This window comes from Helianthus annuus, chromosome 14 (genome assembly GCF_002127325.2).
Source record: "Helianthus annuus cultivar XRQ/B chromosome 14, HanXRQr2.0-SUNRISE, whole genome shotgun sequence".
Lineage (NCBI taxonomy): Eukaryota > Viridiplantae > Streptophyta > Magnoliopsida > Asterales > Asteraceae > Helianthus > Helianthus annuus.
In genome coordinates, this window is record NC_035446.2 from 23,202,782 (window position 1) to 23,228,047 (window position 25,266).

At 36.9% G+C, this 25,266-nt stretch overlaps 1 long non-coding RNA gene across 3 annotated transcripts; it reads right to left on the reverse strand.

The window, feature by feature from the left end:
• Positions 1–6,894: 6,894 nt before the first annotated feature.
• Positions 6,895–10,400, reverse strand: LOC110905347. Of its 3 annotated transcripts, XR_002573045.2 has the most exons (5): positions 10,163–10,400; positions 9,002–9,116; positions 8,288–8,404; positions 8,049–8,199; positions 6,895–7,308 (listed from the first exon to the last, which is right to left on the reverse strand). It is a non-coding gene; the product is annotated as an uncharacterized LOC110905347 (long non-coding RNA). The 3 variants fall into 3 exon arrangements; XR_004879012.1 differs by having other exon boundaries at positions 8,288–9,106; XR_004879011.1 differs by having other exon boundaries at positions 8,288–9,116.
• Positions 10,401–25,266: the final 14,866 nt, after the last annotated feature.

Genomic DNA, 25,266 nt, shown 5'->3' on the forward strand with positions numbered 1-25,266 from the left:
GATGCGTGGGCGTACCACGAGCAGGTTCTGTCGGATCCGTATCTTCGTCCATATGATCTTCGGAGAAGTGATCTTGTGGCCCTAGTGGAACAAAACCTGAAGGTTCCTGGATGTAGTCAGCTGGATTGAACTGACCTCTGAAGTATGGAGTAGGGTCGTCAAAATTTCGGTGTGATACCGAACGTTGTAGAGGTATGAAGGAGGGTTGCGGGTTGTTGGGATCATTCTCTGAATTTGGCCCGAATGAGTGCCGGTATGATGGCGTCGAGCTGTGCGAGGTGGAATGCCTCGCAGGTTCGTAAAGGTCTCTTCGTCTCTGCGGTTCTTCACTCCTTGTAGTCGAAGGAGCTCGCGTACCTGAAGGTCCGGCTTCGTGATCGTGATGAGTAACGATCTCTCCTCTGCCTCTTCTTCCTCTTCCTCTTCCTTGGAATATCACTGGCGGCATGTTTCCTGCTTTATAAAACTTTAAATACCAATAATAAAAGAAAAAGACAAAATTGGAATAACAATTCGAATTTGTCCTAAGTTCTTGTCTAGACTCAAGTATGTGCAATTGTGTCACTGAGATTAAACATAATGCCTAATGTGTTTAATTCACTCAATGTTGGCTCTGATACCAACCTGTCACACCCCGATTTCCACGTGTATCACCGGTGGGCCCGGTGGGGGATTACCGTGACGTAGTTGACAACAATATAGTCAAACCACACAATTATATGAATGCACAGCGGAAGCATAAAGATAAATAATATTCAACCTTTAGAATGTAATATCAAGTGTATTACAGAAGTCGAATCGTATCCACAGGGGATCATAAATAAAATAAAGTATTGTTCAGTCAGATACAGCATCAAGTTTGCGAGACTATTCGTGATGCAAGGAAGCTATTACCAGCCAAATTTCGTGTAGTACCTGCACTTAATCTTTTGGGGAAAATACATCAGTTTACACTGGTAAATACGTTCAACTGACACATTTGAAAATGTTTATTAAAATTGATTTGAATGCACAAGGCACAAACTCTTTTATAACTTGGGAAAATTATTAAAATCTTGTGAACGAATTACATGTCCTTTTATGCGTTCAGTAGCCCGGATCCTGTCCGGGTTAAAGATTAATAGACACACCACATTGCGTAAAACCGTAGTGTAAAAACCAACGGCTACGTCTTTTAATAATAATAATGTCGACATAATATACCGGGTGTACGCCTACACCGGGATGTCGAGGTCGTGGCCATTTCGTAAAATGATGCCAAGGATATCCGGGACAACGGTCATTAACCCCCCAAAGGCTTTTAAGTAACAAGACTGTTTAAATGAGCCGATCACATTATTCAATTAACCACCTAAGCGATGGAAGATATGATGCTCAATCAAGCGGTAAATATTATACCGTATCCCAAGCCCGTATAGGGAAAATAAGTTACAAGTATTTACCTTTGCAAGTATTATCCTTAATTTGATTAAGTCACCGATAGCTTTTACTGGGGCTCCTATTCTGGAACGAAGGTTTTAATTAACCTATTAGAATCCTAACGAGTCTTTATATTGGCCGTAGCCTAGACCGGTTGGTTCCGATATGTGAATACGGTTTAATCGCGCGAAAAGGCGAAAACCGAGAATGGAGTGTGATTCTGACCCAACAAGTTCAGAGACTTGTTTTAGATGGGTTTAAGGTTCACACTCTGGATTTTGGGGTCCAAATAATATAATTTGACCCGTATCGGCTATTTTATGAAAACTAGTTTCATAAGCCGAACCGTGCGCGCAATAGGCGAAACGGTTAACCATGAGAGTCTTACGCTTATTTCCTAAGTCAATATGCCTTAAAGAGGTTCTGGTATCAGTAGGATACCTTCCGTGATGCCCGTAACGAGTTTTAGTTAATATATCGCCCCGTATGGGTTTTTCGGTCATTTTAAAGACTTTTAAAGAGCTTTTCGAGTTCTACAGGAAAGCTGAGTTTCCCGAACAGTTTATAAAGTCTAAAATACTTTATTTATTATTTAAAATCAGTAGCAACTGGAATCGGGTCAAAAGACCTTGTAGAACTCATGTTTTGGCCGAAAAGGGCATATTCGGTATTTACCGAACCGTAGCCATAACCGCAGGTTATGAGCAAGGTAAAATTTATTAAAAATCTTTAAAATTCTAAAAATATTATTTTCCTACAGTGGTAAAAGTTTTGGGTGACGAAATCTTGGTCTAAATAGGCGTTATGCTAATTGCGCCGTTTATTACGAAAGTTTCTTATAAATGCGCTATTTAGCATAACTCTCATTCTAGACCTCGGATTGACGTGAAACTTTAAGGACATGCTTATAATTTAGTAAGCAAGGTTTTGGTCCGTTCACGTGTCCGAAATACCCGTTTTATTTTAAAAAGGCCGTTACGGTCAACTTTTAGGCGATTAACGGAAATGCGTAAAAGACTCGGACAAATTATGAACCGGTCACAGAGGGTTATACCATCATGTAACCTGGTCCTAAGAGAGTCCTAAGGCATATCTATACCTCACTAAAACGGGTCAGAACTGAAGTCAAAGCAAAAGTCAAACTTTCGCGACATTCGGCTCCGAACCGGGTCAATATAGCAAATGGTCGATTCAAACGAGCGCAATCAAGTTTATATACTTAATATCATGTTTATGAGTGTCTAAACAGGTTCCATAGCATATACATTACAGATTATGTAAGAATCGCAAAAATAGCTTTCTGTTGACTTTTTAAGCATTCGTTTGACCCAACATTTGAGCTAGTTAGAGTGGTGATCAGAGGGAAACCTTTTAGAGGTTTATTACCCACATAAATACCAACTCATAACTACTTTTGATCCGTCATAAGCCTGAGCCATTACGGATTTATTTTGAAGTCAAACCGTATTTATGACGGTTTGGTTTTTAGCTATTTACTAAGTATAATTCAAACTACAAAGGATCTAATGGACTTACAGCAGTTGAGACTTGCTTAGAGAACAAAGAAGAATGCTTGAGAGCTTTTGGAATGACCAGTGAAGTGTGTTTGAGTTGTGATGAAAGTTATGAACACAAGAGGTCTATTTATAGTCAAAGACAAGCCCTTAGATCATTACAACACATCCTATAAATGAATGTGGATCAGTGGCATGTGTCCTAGAGAGTTATGGGTCGAGTAGGGGGCGCCCATGACCCTGAGAAACCCATAAATTCATGTTTTGCCGCTTAAAACAGCCAACAGCCAACAATCTGTCGCTGGGCGTTGCTTACGGACCGTATGGCTTCGGCCTTGCGGTCCGTAAGCCATAGGCGGATCATCAGCAATCATTCCCCCTTCTTACGGTCCGTAAGGCATACCCTTTACGGTCCGTAAGGGGTTAAAAATAAATCTTTTTAAATCTTTTAGTAATGATTATAAAATCTTGGTAATTAATTACCTGACCTTTCGGGTTTGAAGGGGTAACTTTGCGATATGGCCCTTGATTAATTACAGTTAAGGACCTCGCGCTATTTACCCGTATCGTTAAGCCCCCAGTTAATTTATTTATTATTCGGAAGGCCTTACATTATATTATTGACGCTTTTAACCCTTCTCATACGAATTCGATCGTAACTTTCTCGTTTTAAAACGGAACTTCGCGAAATTTATATATTGCATTCTAGTGAGTGTATTAAACTGTTACAAAGCCTCGGGAACGTTAAAGGGTCACTCAGAGGTATAATTAAACATGTTGACACAGTTAACCCCTGTGGTTTGTAATCTCTCACTTTCTTCCGCGTTTCGCTTCCGTACGATCCATGATTTATTCGTTTGAAGGTACAAGCATCATTTAGGGTTACTATACAGTATATTTACCCTTGTTCGACATTTATAACCCTCGAATTTATATACTTTCAAGGTTTGTCAATATTAGTCCTTTATTTAATATCAATGCCACGTGTAATCAAATGACACGTGTTAACACATTATTGGACACAAAATTCGAGGTGTTACAGCAGGGTTTACCTCCTGCTTGTATGGCTGTAAGTGCCGCAGCAATTCGTTCGTTAATGAGAGCCGTCAACTGGGCTTGTGTCAAGTTGATACGTCCGGCCATTGAACTTCACATCAAAGGCAACATAAGTGAGATAGGTTCACGAATAGTGCGATGACAGAAGAGTGTAAGCACACAAGTGTTCTCAAGCAATAATAAATAGTGAGCAATGTAATCTAAGCATACTACGAGCAAAGTTCTATGTAATTCTAGCATGTAGGCAATAAACATAAACCTTATTACCTAGGATGTTGAGTCTTGCACGTGGAGCGAAGCGTCGTTGTGGATCGTTGAGAGCACTGTACTGGTTATAGTCTGGTTTTAATAAAAATGTTTTCCCCATATTAAAACCAAGTTCTCTATAACCAATGGCTCTGATACCAATCTGTCACACCCCCAAAATCCACCTGCGGAGTATCACCGCTCGGAGGCGTGACTGAGCAGGATCAAGCCACCAATCATATTGAACATAGTATATAATAATCAAAGTAGTTTGTAAAACCCAATTCAATACAATTGATGTTCAAACCAAACATAGTTTAAGTAGCGGAAGCATAATATGAAAACCCAATGTAAGTAGTAAGTTCAAGTGTTATAAAGTTTAACATAACATCCACGATCCATGCTCCACAACGACCTGCTCCTCCCTGTGCAAGCTCCATATGTACCTAAGGTCCTGCAAGGCATGCAGCAGAGAGTCAACAACTAGTTGAGCGAGTTCACAGTTAATAGTTCAGTAATTGTAACAGTATAGTAAGCCTTGTGTTCATTCATTATGCCATGTATCGTATTAGTTCGTATCGCAGCCCTCTAGGCATGTATGCGAAGATTAGGGAAAATTCTCAAGTATTCTAGACTAGGTATATTTGTATCGCGGCCACCCGGCACCTGTGCGAAGTTTAGCGTATAGTTCGCAGCCTTCCTAGGCATGTGTGCGAAGATTAGTCATAATATCGCAGCCAACCCTGGCGTGTGTGCGAAGATCAGTTCTATAAGTATCACTAGTCTAGTCGTATCTTATCAATAACCTTCCTCCCCGAGGATCATATCGCTAATTTCCATTATCTAGGTAAGTAAAAGTAAATAATCAAATCCCATTCCCACCCTGGGAACCCCATACCTTGGCTGTGTGAACTCACCTTGGTTTGCTCGGTATGCTAGGTTATGCACTCACAAGGAAATCAATCAAAGCCTAGAGTATGCATGTGTTCACAGTTAGTACATGTTTGTAAGGTTTCGCTTGCAAAGTTCATCACATAGTGTGTGTAACAGTTAACATCAGGCATTAGAACCAGTTAATCATCTTCATACAATTCATGCTTGACAGGAAGAACACGCAATTAACATACTTTACCAGGTTAACACGTTTAACAGAATTCACGCACTAACAATGTTACATGTCTACTGAGTTAACATCTTTACAGTCATAACGGAGTTAACGTGTTTAACTGGATTACACCCTAACATAGTTTACTAACTAATGGAGTTAATAAGGTTAACAACTTAACCAATAATCAGATCATGTGTATAGCAAACAATTGGGCTATTTCATTATACCATCAAACATTCAGGCAAAGCTTCCTAGTTAACACTCGGACAATTAACCATGTTATAAAGTTCGGACAAGATGTAACACCCCCACAAGCATATAAACTCGGACAAGAAGTGAAGGGGGGGGGGGTTCCCTGTTCAAAAGTCGGACCATGGGGTGTGGGAGGTTAAAATTCGGACAAGGAAGTGGGCCAAGAAACTCGGACCATAAGGGTGTCACAAGGTCGGACAGAGGAGTGGGGATTAAAACTCGGACCCCATGCCTCTTGCCAAAACTCGGACAATATCACAACACTAAGAAATTCGGACTCCCTTCCCCATATAAAACTCGGACTTATCAACATATAGAAACTCGGACCTCCATGTGCTTGTTTAAAAGCTCGGACTACATGTGTGACACAAAGCTCGGACCCCCTAACTAGGGTTAAAAGTCGGACAGAAGTAAGGGGGTAAAACTCGGACCCCTTATAGTGCTTGTAAAAGTCGGACAACATCTAAAGTATTATATCATAAAGGTCGGACATGATCTCTATTACAAAAGTCGGATTAATTGCCATAACCAAAAACTCAGACAATCACATTCATTCACAAAACTCAGACAACAAAAAGTCATACGTTCATTGCATCATAACAGTTACGTTTTCACATTTCCACACCTACGAAACCCTCATTTCATTGTATTGTCTAGCATCAATCCAATTATCAAATCAACCATGTATTCTTAATCACCAGGCAATCGATTAAACGACTATTCAATATCATTATCATCATAAACAGATTCCAATCAATAATCACAGAGAGTTTCATATGAAGAACTAGGGTTTTACCAAGAATCACAAGAATCAAGAATTGATAATAATCAAGCAATCAATAAACAATTACCTTGTACTGATTCTAGAGAAAATGTGGAATCAAGGGTGATGAATATCTTGTGCCAATGATGATGGTGATGATTGCCAGAGAGAACCAAAGAAAGTGAAAGTACGTGCTTGGATTTTTGTGTGAGGTTTAGTGAATGATTTGGGTTAAAATGATTAGAGTTTCACTAATTCCTCCATACATCCCTAAGTATCATATTTTACAATAGTACCCCATCTCAAACAATTTCACAGTTTCACCACCAAGTTTATGCATTTAACAAATCTTTCATAATTAGCACATAACCATGCTCAAATACAATACACTTCATTGCATCAAAACGTATACAATTCCATAGCAACTAATTGTGCAAACAAACAACTAAACAATAAATGAACGTGCAATAAATGCGAAATTGGAATCTTGGAAACTCGAGTTGTCACAATAAATCCCAGTCCTTTTAATCTTTGTTCTAAAAAAGGTAGTATTAAATTTTCAATTCAAATGGGTTACACTGTAATAAAAAATACAGTCTTCTTTTAACTTGTTCTGTGAACTAGATTGATACAACAAGGTCATATAAAGTTTGACAAACTGAATGTTTTTGGTAATGGACAAGAAACAAAACCCGTATCATTTGTGTTCAAGAAGTACTAGGTATTCAATCAACAGGTTCAGCTGTATCACTTGAGTTGTTTCACATCTTAATGATGATTCAAATAATGGACAAGAAACAAAACCCGTATCATTTGTGTTCAAGAAGTACTAGGTATGGAATCAATAGGTTCAGCTGTATCACTTGAGTTGTTTCACATCTTAATGATGATTCAAATTCAGTTAACAGTAAAGAATGAACGCGTACCTGTAACTCAAAGAGTCGCCAAGCCTGCAATATTTGAAAAGTAACAAGAATTAATACCTGGATCCAAGTTTACAGATTTTCAGAAACTATATACTAATAGTACAATCATCCAAATCAACCTTTGTAATGTTTTACAGATTCTAGCTTTCTACCATGTACGGAGGAGATCAATCATATTATTTTCAATATAACCAACTCATTTTCTTAATATACGCAACAAAAGACCTACCACTAGAACTGGAAATCTACAGAAGTCCTTGATCAAATACGTTTTATTCAAGTAACAAAGTAACAAATTTAAAGGTGCAAATAAGCCAAGCTATTCGTGAGCTACTCGAGATCGGCTCGAAAAAAAGCTCAAACAAGTCGAGCTTAAACAAACCCAAGCTTTGCTTATCGAGCTCGAGCTGGCTAGCGAGCCTAAACAAGATTATTGTCTATATATTTTTTATTTGTATGTTGAGTACATATAAAATAATAATTATAATTATAATTAATATAATATAATTAATAAAAAAATAAACAAGCCAAGCCCGAGACAGGCTCGGGCTTTAAAAAAACAAAGCTGGATTCAAGCCGAGCTCGAGCTCTCACAAGTTAAACGAGCTTGAGCCTAATCGAGTTCAGACTCGGCTCATTTGCACCCCTAACTACTTAACAATAATCACATATAACAAGACTTAACTCATGATCGTTCTTATAACAAAATCAAGATAGAGCACAACAAAAACCAAATGTAATATAAAAAAATACAGAACAATTACTTTGCTTTTTCAGCTGTAGGATTGGATTTCTGAAGCCTAGCACGAGCACCGTGACCACCAAACTTCTTCAGGCTCACACCTTCTCGGATTTGCAACAAGCAGATTAAGGAAAACCCTAATTCCCAAAAACTTTCGCCTTCTGCATTGCCTCCTATAAAAATATGTATAGGATAACTTGCCAATTGTGTGTAAATTAAACAATCATATCATGTTGAAAGATAAATGCTTAAATATACAACCTTAATGTGAAGAACTCCATCAAACTGAAAGCATTTCACCTTAATATCTGCTCAGACCTTTAGAAGTTGTGGAATCACTATTCTTCTAATGTGCTTTACTAATGCATCTTTGACCCCCTAAGTCAAAGCAGGAACAAGTTTCGTAACCTAGCAATTAGAAGAATACATGGGCTTGTAGAACTACCAAGTTTCGTAACCTAGCAATGTGATCATTGGCTTGTATAACTACCAATTGACCATAATAAACATTTAGATCTCAAAGCATGCAAAGCTACCTCCAATCCATCAGAACTAGTTTAAGTAACTTCACGTGTAGATGAATTAAGAATGAAATTAGGATATTCACAACAAACTTATATGCCTGATATCGATTAGCAGAAGTATGAGATGTATAATATTTATAAAAAGGTGCAAATAATTTTTTCAATAGTGTTGCTTCAACACACCTCAAATGCTTAATCTTTCTTTTATTCATAAGTAATAAATGATAATTAACTAACTATGTAGGTATTGCAGTTAAAAAGAGAACATCCGTAAAGATACTCGTTTAACGAGATTCCATCATACCATGATAAATGAATGGAATGAAATAAATAGCCTTTTCTGACTTGCGTATGCTACAGTTGTCTATGACTGATTTGTATGAATTTTAGTTTTCTACAGCTAGTTTGCTTTACAAAATAAAATGTGAGTGTCGCATTTGCCTCGAACTACCTGTTGAATGTCACCTTCGACTTCCCGGAGTCAATATTTTCTATTCTTGACAGCACCAGCCATTGTTGGTGTGGATGATCCACCATTTATTGTTTCTTCTAAGATCTGTAGAAAACTAACACAACCGCTAATCAAATTTCAACTGATAAATGCAAGCTAGTATGTTGTACGAACAAGATAAACACATAGAAAGTGGTATCAATCAACAGCTAACAGTGGCGGAGCTAGCCCATTAATTCAGGGGTATTCTCAATTTTTTTTAACGTGCAATCATACAATAATAAAAAAACGATAATAAATTTCAGATTGAGTAAAACAAGTAAGGATAGTTTAGCTAACAATTGATACTGAATTGAAGCATAATGCGATCAGATTGAGTGGCGATTTTGTGAACAACCAGCTTCCATACAAAACCCTTGGGTTCAGATTATACAAAAATGAGCCAACCTTCTCACGCAACTAATCTCTAAAATGTACTAAGGTGCTTACCAATATGCAATGTCATATATTTCAGTGGGAAGTTAATAGTATTAAATATCACGTTTGCCATCTAAAACATATCAAGATGCTATTTTATTAACATAGAATATATTAAAAGATAATTGAAAATAAAGGCACTCTAAAAGATTAATGAAAAAAAAGTCTTTTAGCATTGTTTAGTGACAAACAAGACCCTCGTTTCTTTTTAACAAAGTGGTGTCGAATATGCTCTTTTACTATATTTTAGTGAGCAAATTTGTTCTTTCAATTAATGATCAAATGGATGTTAAACTAATATGATCAGGTATTCTACACTAACAACATTCTTCATAATCATCACCAAACTCCACATAATCCAAACCACAAAATAAGATCAAATTCCATTCCAATTTCTCACTACAAAAAGATATGTGAACAAACACCTGGTGTGCATGCATATTTCACCAAACAAAAGACTTTGTAAACAAATGTGATAAATAGACACTGTAAACAAATGTGATCAGTACATTATACTAACAACATTCTTTATAATCAAGACCAAACACCACCAAATCCAGACCACAAAATAAAACCATATTTCATTCCAATTTTCCACCCAAAAAACAAAGAAATACATTTTAACAAACACCTGGAGTGCATTAAAAAAAAGCATGCTTAAACGGTGGATAACATTATGATTACCTCCAGCAATACCGTAAAGAGGCATCTAATCCCCAATAAAAACCTTACGAATGCTGAGACCAGACCTCAATTTCTCAACCCTCGTACATGTATAAGAGAACTTTTCGCCACACAGAGTAGCCGATGAAACTGCTACTAGAGAGAAGATGTTGAATGGTAAGGAGGGGCACAGTTAGGGTTATTTTAGATAAGGGATGGAAAATAAGTTTTGGGGTGTAAAATTTTGAAGATGAGTTGGGGAAAATGTTAGCGGGAATTGGAGGAAAGCTAAAAATTTTGAGAGGGAAGTCAAAATTTTAATTAAGTTTAGCTTTAAGTTAAAAATGTATTTATAAAGTAATAATCATTTAAAATTAAATATACTATCAAAAAACTAAATAAGCATTGTATAAAGTATCACATGCTTTCTTTAAAATGATTTTTTTTAAACTTTAACTCAGTTTCTAATACATTTTATTACAAAAAAGTATGCGTAAATGTTTAAAATGTAATATTATTTTTTATTTTATAACATTGATATATACTAATTCGTTACCGGTGGGTTATTTTTGTTGGTAATGGCTTTCGCTAGTACTCTTTTTTTCTAATAGCATGTTGAACTTGATAGAGGATAAACTTAGGGATGGAAAGACTTAATGAGTCATCTTATGGGTGAAAGGAAAATCTCATTATATTCAAGGTTTAGAGCTCTATGGTTCCATTGTCAGGTTACGAATGTGAGGGTGTGGGAAAGAGGGAAATTCTCATAAGAATCATTTGATATTTTAAGTGGCATATACAAAGTGTCATAAAAACCTATATTAGTGGCATAAAAACTAAATGCCACTAAAAGTGGGCGCTAAGCAAATATGGCATACACAAAGTGCCATTAAAAACCTAAATTAGTGGCACAAAAGCTAAATGCCATTAAAAATGTGTGCCACTAAATGGCTTTTTGTTTGTAGTGAATGGTGGGCACAACCTTGCCCATAACCATGTTTATTGGCCCATAATACAGATTCACATTGTTCGACCAAACAATGACGCAACGAGGTAACCGCAAAGGACGTGCGGTTACTTGAGAGCTAAACTGATGAACACGAACACCCCACAAAAAAGGGATCATCATTACATGTCCAATTGCTGAACATAGAGCTTGAGCAAAGCACTTGCAGGCATGGATATCTTCGATCACCGTCTCAAAGGTTGGTTCGAAGCCTCCTTTCTTCTTCATTCACCACCTTAAAGGTTGGTTCGAAGACGGAGCCACGATCTCAGAGGTTGGTTCGACATACCAACAGGTGGCAACCAACCTGATGACATCAGAAAAAGGTAGCCCGCTACCCAAACGACTGAGAATTTCGCATCAGACGAAACTTGCTCACCGGTACGGAAGAGACGTCACATGACTCTACTAGATCTCCAGCTTGATTTACGAAAAGCAAATGCCATCTTCATGGCCTAGAATTTTCTCCAGGCTAGAAACTACCTTCTAGACACCATAGTCCAGTGCTCCTCCCACATGCAACTTGCACGAGGAAGCAACACTAGACTGGGGGTACTTGAAGGGGTATGGTCCTAAATCTCGCGCCACCTGACCGCGAGTAACCATTACCCTTATCAAAAAACCCCCACCAGCGAAGAACTGCGTTCGCACGGACGCGTCCTTCGAATCTAATCGGTCAAAGGATAAGAAGAAGCCTTACCTTGTGTATGAAAGCGGACATGCATAGCGATGCGGTTGGCACCGCATCATATGGACATTTTCGTCACGACAAGGGATCTGGGCAACAGCAACAGTCACCACAAACGGCGATGTGTCTTGGTACCGCATCCCGCATATGTCTTTGTCAAGGCATGGAGCGCGGGAACATCAAAGGTTACCGCAGGCAGCGATGCGGCCCGCACCGCATCCTACCCACAAGGCAAGTGGGACTGACAAAGACAGAGCAAGTGGCACCACTAGCAGCCGCCTGTCAGGCCATACGTAGGCAGCAGACTGACACTGTAGTAGGACGTGGCTACCTCCACAACCGACAAGCTTGACACACCTGCAAAGGGGCAACACGTCGTCATTCCGTCCCTTCGGCTCCTCCTTCACTCCTCGGCTATAAATATCAACCCCAAACCAGGTTTGAGGTATCTCTTCACAACTCTCTCACTACTACTACTATCACACTTTGCTTCCCAAGCAAATTACTGATTCTCACGCCGGAGAGTGGTAACAAGGAGCAGCCCCCACCCCATCCTCCTTGTTACGAGTCATGGCTTGTTTCCTTGTGCAGGAGATCAACCGGCGGACGATCCAGCCAGCCATCCTCGAGAGGAAGGGATTAACCCTTCTTATTATATATTTTCAAATTGATAACTTGCAGTTGATGCCAATGATAATAACATTTGGTATAAACATGATTAATTATCAATAAATGATAAAACAACAAATATATATGAATACTCTTTAATTGAATAATAAGAAGAATGATCAAGTCAGGCTAATATATTTATATATTCATGAAGGGTAGAATTGTTTATTAGAATATTGAAGTAAAGGACAGCAATATAATTATCAACAAATGATAAAACATCGATATGTATATGTTTCTAACCGTAGAGTAAACCTCTAAATTGGACTTGACCCAACAGTTTTGGGTTTAATGCATAGGAGCCCACTGAAACCTAACCCACGTGTTCCCAATATAAGGATGGTAAGGGACTTCATTTTCTTCCCCGACTCCTCCACAATACATCGCATACATGTATCCTATATTCGTACGGACACATGTCAACGGTTAAACTTAGTATGACTTAAGCATCAAAGAATACTCTAGAGACCTCTTCTAACGAGTTCTTGATGGTTTTACAGATTTGACTCGAGATGGAGAAGACGAGGTGTGGTTCTCCTAATTCCCAAAGGTTAGTGTTTGCTTCTAACTTTTTATAATCAATTATTTGTAAAAATATCGATTTTTGTATTCGTCAATCCTTTTGTTGAGGAGTATTTAGAGCAGATGTAAAACTTTTATATGATATCACAAGAATCATAATTGTAAATATAAATTGTTATTTTATACATATTTATTAGTGATAGAGCTTGGGTGGCAACGACAACAAGGTTTAAAAAACAGAAACGAGTATCGAGGCGTTTTCTCTTCGCCTCACGAGGCGTAAGTATTGAGGCGGAACGAGGCGTAAGGCCGAGGCGTTATTAATAAATAAATATTAAAATTAGATATATCATAAAATAATAAATACTTAACATCAAAAAATGACTTTTCTCATCAAATTTCATTAGATTCAGCAGTTCAAAAACATAAAAAAAGATTCAAATTTCATCAAATACTTAACATAAAAAAACACAAATAGTTTCTAATCAACTCAAATAGCATAACAAACATCATCTTCATCATCCTCACAATCTTCCTCAACCCAATCCTCATCATCGTCATCCTCGTCAATCAAATGAAGGGCGGCTTTCCTTTTCTTAGATGAGGAACTTCCACCGCCTCGCTCAATTATCCCACCACCTCTACGTGTTTTAGTTACCTCACTACCTCTTGTTGTTCTAATGACCTCGTCACTTTCCTCCACATTTGCCGCATCATCTTCAATTGCATCTTCATCATCATCATCTCTTGGGTCGGCTATCCACTCATCATCAGACATGACGTTTTCAACAAGTAAGGATCTTCATCTTCTTTTAAATTGGACCTTTTTACAAATTTTTGCTTCAACTTTCTATTGTACATGATGAACACCAAATCGTTCATCCTCTCGGTGGTCAACCGGTTTCGTCTCTTTGTATGTACTTGATTGAACGTACTCCAATTACGTTCACAAGCTGAAGCCGAACATGTAAGACCCAGAATCTTCATTGCAAACGCCTTGAGTTCAGGGGTATCTCTCCATATTCTCCCCACCATAAAACTATATATGTTAAGAAATTAGTTAGTTAATTATTTAATTTATACAAACTATAAGTCTATAATAACATAACTAGCAAATATTTTACCCAGTGGACGTGTTTGATAAGTTGCCAATGAACCCCTATAACCAAATAATCCTTTCTTTTCCCTGTAAAGAATTAGTTGTTCTTCAATCTTCATGTACACTTCGTTGTCCTTCACGAGTCGTTCCATGACATCATACAACCCTCTCTTAATCTCTGGATGCTGTGAAAGATCGGGACTCCATCGAAATTTAGGATTTAGATAGTAGGCAGCCGCATGCAAAGCGCGGTGCATTTGAAAGTCCCATTTTTCATCGATGATGTCCCATATCTCTTTGTAAGACGCTTCGACATTATTCAAGTTCTTTGCAATTTTTTCCTTGCACGCATCCATCGCTCCATAAAGAAATCCCATTGCGGGTGTTTGTTCACCATCAACGATCCTCAACACTTCAACTAGTGGGCTTGTGGTTTGAAGGGTATAGACCACACTAGGCCAAAAAGTTCTCTCATCCATAATTATTTGCTTTACATTTTTTCCATCGTCTTTTTTAGCCCAAGCACAATTCTTCCAATCATTAGAAACGAACATTTGTTGCAAAGCATCTTTAGAATCATAAAGGCCGTGGCGAATCTTGTGGTGGCCGGTCGAAGAAGATCTTTCCCAAGAATCTTTCTTGCCAAACTCAACACCCAGTTATGATTATAAATGAAATTGCCAACTTTTTTTGCTTTAAGCAAAGCATTTTTGTGTTGTGGCAATTCCCCAATTTTTTCAAGCATCAAATCGATGCAATGCGCGGCACATTGTAACATCCCAAAAAAATATAAACTCTTAAAATTTGCAATTTAATTTGCAAATTAATTAGTAAAATAAACTGACTAGAAATGGCATGTAACCTAGTTAGATATTGACTTGTGTGTAGTTAAAAGACACAAAAATAAACTAAAAGAAACTAGAGGGGCCAAAAGTGTATAACTTGAATCAAGTTTTACTAAAAACATCTTAGTAAACTATAAACACTCCTGATGGAGTTCTGGGAATCGACCAAAGCAGGGGGAAAGGCGACCAAGCTTGCCAAAACTCTAAAATTTACTAAACTCTCAAATTGGAGGTTCAAATCCAATCCAAAACGAAATCCGAGCTGAGATCAGTGATCCTCATTGTAAGGGGATTATCAGGTATGTAAAATTTGATGAAAATTCCCCAACTTGAAATTCTCATAAATATGGGAAATCTGAAATTCATGGTTGCATGTTTGTTTTATGATGGATTAAGAACAATATAATGTCTAGGGACAAACCCTAGACAAACACAAGTCGAAACCATGTGAAATTTTAGTGAAATTCATGAACACCATTGTGGGTGATAAGTGGGTTTTTGTGAAACTTGATAAACACTAAGATTATAGTGATTCTCTAGTGTAATCTATGATTTGTTAGTAATTTCAGAATTTTAGAGGCTAAACCTTATGTTAGGGAATTGATTAACAGAAAATTGGGCTATATGACAAGCTAAGAACTTGTCATATAAGAGGTGTGAAAATTCTGCCCATAAAGTGTTTGTGAAAACGCCTCAAAGAAGGCTTAAAACTGAAATTTGACGTTTAAACGCATAATTATGATGTTTCAGTGTATTATGGGATATATGGTTTAAAAAGAGTTCTAAACATGTTATGATTGAACTCTATAGGAAAGGACGCCGGAGCGTCAAGTGGACAAACAAGTGGCGATTTGCGTTTGAAGGGCTTACTTTGAAGGTATGTAACTTGACCCGTTACATTAAGTGAATTGCTATTTAATTATGTATGGTTACATTTGAAACACCCAATTTCCATTCTTGATGTATAACATAACTTTATACAAATTCTAAAAAAAATTTGACATGACCCGTTCGAAAATTTAACCTTTTCCCTGCTTTTAACAGCATCATTTTAATTATATTCTACGACACTTTTCAAAACCACAAAGTCGAGACCATAAGGTTCACCATGAACGATTTTGTACAAAATATACCAAAAGACTTAGTAGTTCTAGCTACTTACTAACATACTAAACACAATTTAACATCATGTGACAAAACAAAGTTTTTGACCCATTCATAATCCACAACATGAACCGGAAGCGTGTAAAGGTCGACAATTGTGTGTTCGCTCCGAATGCGCCGCAATCAAGCATGAGATTTACCTAACATTCATAACAACAAACACTTGTTAGTTCGTAACACATAACAATTACAATCCTTTAATTCCATATTCTTTTTCACCCGTTAGCATAGCATAATACCCTACTAACATATTTACTTTCATTCGGAAACATTCGTCATTCCACTTTTCCAATTCATTAGTATTGAATCACCACATATCATTCCTTCATGTACTTACCCCATTTGACCCGTATGGCAAATTTAATTCCTAAACATTCCAACTATCATTCTATTTAACATTTCATCCTAATAGACGGATCCTTTAAATTTTACCACACCTTGATCATTCGGACATTTCTCCATACAAACTCTTTGCATTTATTCAATCAAGATTCATAACGGGAAATTATACTAAAATCATAGTTCTAAATGGTATCATTCATAATCTACCAATATAGTACATAAAGTTCATATGAACTTACCGCGATCTTGTGATGATTGTGCCTTTGAGTGACTTGCGCCTTCTTCCTTCTTTGTGCCTATAAGTCATAATCCCGTACTTTAGCTTTCTTTCAACATTAATTTCACAATCCTTATGGTAGGTTATGGCGTTTACTAGTTACATACATCATTATCATGAGAAAGTTACATCATCTTAACAAGTATTCATGCAAAAGCCATAACTAACTCACTTAGGCATTTTGTCAAACACATGGTGTGCATATCACTAGACTAGCATAATGTACAAGCATTTTAAGCACAACTTTCATAGTTCACTCTTGAGTAACATAAACATACTACCATGATAGGATCTATCATTCAAATCAAGAACATACAATTCTAAATCCATATTCATAACAATTTCATAAGTTAATCATCAAATTAACATACAGAACTTCACAATTGTTAAACATTACTTGACATGCAAGTGGGTTTTGCCCTAACCTTGTTCATATTCGAATTTTAGCATTCTAATGATATCTAGACCTTCCTATTAACCATCAATCTTACTGAATTTTGTATTACATTCATAAATTTCACAAAACCCACTTAATCAAACTTTCATCAAATCACAAAATTCGACTTACTTGAGATCAAGAACACTTAGATAATCAAGATACTTGGTTAATGCATTCGTTTCTTCAACAATCTAACTCTCAATTAAAGGAATTTAGTGATTTAGGGTTTTGGTGAGGGAAGGAGTCCCCCCTCTGCTTCTCACGATCGTAGGAACCAGACTTGTCTGGTTTCCTCTTTTTTTGTCATGTTTTAATCCCTTTTTTTACATATCTAGTCCCCCATCTTTTAAGCCTTATTCACTTACTCATTTCTAGTTACAATCTTGGCAACTTAATGCATATATGGGGTTTTTGATTTGTTAATTGGTATAAATTTTAATAATACTCGAATTTTTATATTTACCCTTTCTTTTCGTCAATGTTTTGTGATGAAGCATTAAAACTCGTCATATAAGAAATTCGGGGTGTTACAAGTCTACCCCCCTTAGAGAAGGTTTCGTCCCCGAAACCTGAACACGTACCAAATAATTCTGGGTAATGTTCTCACATTTCTTCCTCCGCTTCCCACGTGAGATCCGATCCCTTTCGATGTTGCCATTGAACCAACACTTGCCGAATGGATTTGTTGCGGAGTTGCTTTACTTTAGAATCTTTTATTGCCACCGGCTTTTCAACATAATTTAACTTCCCATCTATTTCAATATCATCCAAAGGTACGTACTCCGTCTCATCCGCTAGGCACTTTCGCAATTGCGATACATGAAAGGTGTTATGAATTCCATCCAACGCGGGTGGTAATTCTAACCGATATGCCACCGCCCCAACCCGAGCGAGTATTTTGAATGGCCCAATGTATCGAGGGCCTAGCTTCCCGCGTTTACGAAAACGGATTATTCCTTTCCATGGAGAGACCTTCAATAACACAAGATCTCCCACTTGAAATTCTATTGGTCGCTTTCGTCGATCCGCATAAGACTTTTGTCTATCTTGCGCTGCCTTTAATCTTGACCTAACCATATCAATCTTTTCATTCGTCTTGGTCACTACTTCTTTTGGCGCGATCTCTCGTTGACCCACTTCCCCCCAACAAACCGGGGTCCTACATTTCCTTCCATAAAGCATTTCGTAGGGTGTAACAACTGTCACTAAAATCCATAATTAGGATGGTAATTAGCTATTAAGAAAACCCTAATTGAGAAACCCAAGTAATTCTGCACTAACCCTAAAATTTCCAGAACAATCAGAATCAGGATCAGGGCCCCTAAAACTCAGGGGGGCAAAACCCTAGTTACGATTATCTAAATAACTTGTTGGCCGTTTTGAATTTCACAATTTCATCAACTCAGCTAAGTTACTTAGACACGAAGCTACCTATAGAAAATAGGTGACCACTCGCGTAGCGCGACACCTATAGGGGTTACCCCTCGCGCTACGCGACGGTGTCAAAATTCGGGTATAAATAGAGGGGGTTGGGACTTGAAATTTGGCACTTGAACGACGGAAAAACTCGCTGTATACGCTGAGTTATAACAGAATTCGTTCATAACACACACAATTATCGAAACGCTGCCGTAATCAGGGTAATAACTCGATCGCTATTACGATTCAACGTCCGATCGATTGTAACTATCCAACGATAGTCCAGGTGCTGCTCAATTGAGCTTGTACTTTGATTATTCGTCGTGATTTCGACTTGAATATTAGAGTGCTGTTCGAATTCGGACTATGCTCTGTTATTCGTTGTGAATCCGATTGAATTATCGGGTATTGCACTGATTAATTGTTGTGAAGGTTTAATCTCGTGAATTGTCGTAATTGCTGTATTAGTTACAACCCCGTTTGTGTGAATTAGGCTAATCAGTAGACTAGACTCTGCCCAAATTGAATCAGCAGAATATCAAGGCTTATCTGTAGACTAAACTTTGCCCGTAGAAATCTGCAATGTGAGTCCATTTCTCTTTTCTCACCGTTTGTGAGTCCATACTCTTTTATCACAGTTTTATCACCTTTTCGTAAAACAATTATATTGCAAATTGCTTTCTTAAATCCTAAATGGTTACCAGTTATACTTACAGTGATTAAGTTATTATATTTTACTGGTATGGGAGGTATTATACATTATTTGATTCTCATGCTATTATCCAGAAAGTTAGCATAACCATAATTATTATATATAAATCTAAATGGCAGATACCATAACAAAGTCAAGTATATTGTATTCTATTTGTAGTCAAGTTATTATATCATATTATTACAATTAGTGAATTAACATGTTTTGGTAAGTTATAATAATTGACATAAAATGTCATTATTCTGAATTGCATGATTTGGTGCTAGAAATAATATATTTGACCAAGTAATAAGACATCATTATGTCCAAAGTCACTAGCTGAAAGAATGATCAGCAGTGATATGTCCAAAGACACTAGTTGAAAGAATGATCAACAGTGTTATAATTAGAGTCACTAGTTGAAAGAATGATCAACAGTGATAATGACCAGAAGCACTAGTTGAAAGAATAATCAACAGTGCCATGAATAGAATCGCTAGTTGAAAGAATGATCAACAGCGATATGACCAAAGACCTTAGTTGAAAGAATGATCAACAGTGTTATGAACAAGTGATATGGTCAGAGTCACTAGTTGAAAGAATGATCAACAGTGATATGACCCAGTCATAGGAATTGCCTAATGATAGATAAATTGAATAACAGTAAAGTATAGTTATTTGATTAATTCACTATTGGATGAAAGTAAACCAATGAGTGATATTATTGCTGTTATATTGGAATTGCTATTATGTGACAAAATACTGATTGAGTAAGGTAAATGCAAATAAATATAAAACCTTAATACTGTAAGGTATAACAATATATTTGTATAAAAATGGAATGAATTCACTCAGCATTCCCGCTGACAAAACCTTTTTCCAACATGTTTCAGGTAATTACCATAGATTGGAATAAAGGCTGGATACGACACTGAAAGGCATCAAGAAATGGCTTATTAAAGAAATATTGTTTTATAAAATAAAACTTATCTTTATTAAAGCTACCATTTTAAAATGGGGAATTATCCCATCTATTTAAATTAAATCCGGTGTTTTCTAAACTCTGATATTTTTCCTAACTCACGGTCCTGATGAAAATTCCGCTGCAATGTTTTTCAAAAATAATCACCGGTACCACGGGACTGCTCACGGCACCCGATTCCGTCCAGGGTGGGTCGGGGGTCGTGACAGAAGGTAGTATCAGAGCTAAGCCACTACTTTGAGCCTATAAGTGTTGTATTTAAACTTAAATAAAAGAGTTAGGAGATTGCTATTAACTGGTAGCACATCTGATAATATTCAAAGGTTGAATAAGAAAAGATGCCTTAGTATAAATTAAGCCACTTGCTTAAGCTAATTAGGTGTTCTTTAATACCTAAACAATAAAGTTAGGAAACTAATACAAATTAACTTATGTGTTATACATGAATATGTATATGTCTATATGCACATATAATATCCTGGAGGTATTATTTTGTTTTAATTACCCTGTGATATTAATAAGTGAAAATATTTGCAATCCAGATGTCGACTGAAGTATCACATAATCCAGAAGTTCATGCTAATAATGAAAATCCTTTGGATAAAAATGCTATAGAAAATCTAATAGCTCAAGGAATAGCTAATGCTTTCCCTTTAATAATTAAAGCTGTTAAAAATCCCGTAGAACCCACCAAAGCTATGAGCAGTAAGCATACCCGTGACGATAGTTTTAACCATAGTGTCAATAGTGATAATAATGATATTATCAAAACCCCATTTCCCAAGAAGAAGAAGGCGATGACTCTCGGGTGTACTTACAAAGAATTTCTAGCCTGTAAACCAACCGAGTTCGCGGGCAGTGAAGGTGCCACGGCTGCTCTGCGATGGTTGGAAAAGACAGAGGCTGTTCTTACGATCAGCAAATGTGCTGAAGAAGATAAGGTGATGTATGCATCTAATCTCTTTAAGGAAGAAGCCTTAGAATGGTGGAATACTATTCTTCAGGCAAAAGGAAGGACCATGGCTTATGCCATAAACTGGGAAGAATTCAAGGAAGTAGTAGAAAAGAAATTTTGTCCTCCTTATGAAAAAGAACGAATAACTAACAAGTTCCTAAATCATAAAATGATAGATGTTAATTGTCGCGAATATACGACAACATTCTTCGAATATGCAAGAATGGTACCAACTCTGGCTTCGCCAGAATCCGTACTAATTTCTCGTTATATTTGGGGATTAGTTAGCGAAATCCGAGACATAGTCAAGGCCGTTAGACCACAGACTATTGAGGAAGCAGTTGAACTAGCTAACATGCTGACAGATGGACTAATCCGCACAAGAGAAGAAAACAAGAAGAAAGAATTAGCCCAGAAAATTTCCCAAGAACTCAAGAAGAAAGAAACTGAACCGTCATTAGAGCAACCTATCTGCAGAAATAGTAACAAAACGCATTCAGGACGATGTCGTTTTAGGAACACACCCTACTGTGACTTCTGCAAGATGACCGGGCACACAGAGGAAGAGTGCAGAAGGAAAACTAACATCTGTTACAATTGCGGGGAAACCGGACACATCAAACCATATTGCCAGAAACTAACCAAAACATCTAACCCCAAGGACGGAGCTAAGACGAACGCGCGAGCATACGCACTTACTACACAAGAAGTAGAGATGATTCCAGACGTAGTCACTGATATATATCTAAGTTAAGTTATCATTTGACCCTAGTACAAATAAAAGTTCATAAATAAATACATTCCGTCAAATATTCCCTCTATTTCAGATCCATACCAAACTTGTTTGGTTTTCACTTTCGTTGAATCATTTATTTGGTCATGATCACCTTGTGGTGACGTTTTCACAAAATTTGAAGCTTGTGCTAATCTCGTTGCACCTCTTACATACGGGTTTAATTATTCATTCATGTTGAATCCGCTTTGAGTTATTCTATCAAATCAATCTTAACACAATCGTGTGCTAAGATAATGATACACAAATTCATTTCATATTTCCGTGTATCTATCGAGCGCTTCGCAATCTTTATTGCTTTATCATCTTTGATCATTTCAATTTCAATCCAAAAATCCTACCCATTTTGAAACATTCGGATTTATTTCATTTGATGGTGAAACTCGTTTCATTCACCACTACTATGACACCTTGTGGCGTCATAATAAATTTATAGCTTGAACTATTTTCAATTTCACTCCTAATATACGAATTTTAATTTTCGGTTCATATTCTTAACCAGTCTTAATACAACTATGTGTTAAGATAAAAGTACACAAATTCGTATCATATTCCGGTGTACTTCTTAAACGTTTCTCCTATCATCGAAAATTTTATAATATTTCATTTTGTCTTTTCATTATCAATTGAAACTCCTATTTGAAATGAGTATCCAAAGTTTTCTTCATTTAAACTTTCTGTTAATTATACGGTGAAATTGTTCGAGCACCGTAATTATTGAAATTATTCCAATCATTACGACACCTTGCGGAGTCGTTACAAACTTGTAGCTTGGGCTAATCCTAATCATACGAACCATTCAAAACCACGTATGTCTTTCGTTTGACTCATCATATGAAAGTAATCTTGATACAATTGTGTATTAAGACAATGATACACTAAACTTTATTGCATTCCAGTGTATCCTTGCAATGTCAACACACTGATTTTTCTCCTGATATGATTCGATAATTAACAATGATCTTCGTGTTATTATTTCATTCTGACCTTATTGATTCTGAGTCTTCCCCAGTTGACGATCAAAAGTAAGTTTTCTTTTGACCATGAATTTTATTCTAAAAAGTCATTCACTAACTGTAAAACAGATATCTATTTGATCATTTATCTGTTGGCTTGAACCTAGTCCCATTCGAAACTATACCATTTCATCTCATTCAGTTGTCACCGATTTCTTGAACTATTTCAGTTGGATTTTTTTTAAAACCATACTGATACAACTAGTATTCACAAAATTTGACTCTGTGTCAGTTACCTTAAAAGAATCCAGTTTCATTGACTAAATTATGACATAAATCTAACAGAAATATCATAACCCAAATCTCGAGGACGAGATTTTTATTAAGGTGGGGAGAATGTAACAACTGTCACTAAAATCCATAATTAGGATGGTAATTAGCTATTAAGAAAACCCTAATTGAGAAACCCAAGTAATTCTGCACTAACCCTAAAATTTCCAGAACAATCAGAATCAGGATCAGGGCCCCTAAAACTCAAGGGGGGCAAAACCCTAGTTACGATTATCTAAATAACTTGTTGGCCGTTTTGAATTTCACAATTTCATCAACTCAGCTAAGTTACTTAGACACGAAGCTACCTATAGAAAATAGGTGACCACTCGCGTAGCGCGACACCTATAGGGGTTACCCCTCGCGCTACGCGACGGTGTCAAAATTCGGGTATAAATAGAGGGGGTTGGGACTTGAAATTTGGCACTTGAACGACAGAAAAACTCGCTGTATACGCTGAGTTATAACAGAATTCGTTCATAACACACACAATTATCGAAACGCTGCCGCAATCAGGGTAATAACTCGATCGCTATTACGATTCAACGTCCGATCGATTGTAACTATCCAACGATAGTCCAGGTGCTGCTCAATTGAGCTTGTACTTTGATTATTCGTCGTGATTTCGACTTGAATATTAGAGTGCTGTTCGAATTCGGACTATGCTCTGTTATTCGTTGTGAATCCGATTGAATTATCGGGTATTGCACTGATTAATTGTTGTGAAGGTTTAATCTCGTGAATTGTCGTAATTGCTGTATTAGTTACAACCCCGTTTGTGTGAATTAGGCTAATCAGTAGACTAGACTCTGCCCAAATTGAATCAGCAGTATATCAAGGCTTATCTGTAGACTAAACTTTGCCCGTAGAAATCTGCAATGTGAGTTCATTTCTCTTTTCTCACCGTTTGTGAGTCCATACTCTTTTATCACAGTTTTATCACCCTTTCGTAAAACAATTATATTGCAAATTGCTTTCTTAAATCCTAAATGGTTACCAGTTATACTTACAGTGATTAAGTTATTATATTTTACTGGCATGGGAGGTATTATACATTATTTGATTCTCATTGCTATTGTTTTGGTCAAAAATCACACAAGGATAATGTAACCAAACTTTATGTAAACGGGGTATGATGCTTGGTTAATTATGAAAGTAAAGGATCACTTCTGTGATAAAAGATGCAAAGACACGATGATTTATACGAGGAAAAAGCCCTTGATCAATGTATGATCTCCGGCATAAAAAACCTCGGGTGATGGCAACTACCGATCACCAACTTCAATATAATAAAAGTATGATTACAACTTTGGATGATAATGAGCTGAGTACAAGGATCACTATTGTTTCGAGTGTCTAAGTGTGTGAGAGTTGCGTTGTATGTCGTGTGTCCTCTTCCAAATGATGGAGAATGGTATTTATACAAGTGTAGGTGACCTATTTTAGGTAAAAGGACTAATTATCAGCTCATTACCCCTTTAGAAATAAAAGACAATCTAGCCTAAATAGCCGCCCATAAATCAAGCCAAGTTTCCATATCCTGTGCAACGTCTATCTTCAATTAAGCTCTTGCCATAATTATGAAGACGCGTCCCTTGATCATGATGCCTAGAGCGTATCCTGCTAGATGTTCCTGCAAAACAATATTGTATTAAGTGGAAGTGGCCGTTAGTATGAGGATCACTATAATGTCCCATGATCCTGATCCTGAAGTCCTGCTGAGGATCACTGTCTGCCAAAGAAACAAGGATCACTGGTTAGGATCACGTATAAGGATCACCTATAATAAAAATCCAGCCCTAACAGCTATTATCCAGAAAGTTAGCATAACCATAATTATTATATATAAATCTAAATGGCAGATACCATAACAAAGTCAAGTATACTGTATTCTATTTGTAGTCAAGTTATTATATCATATTATTACAATTAGTGAATTAACATGTTT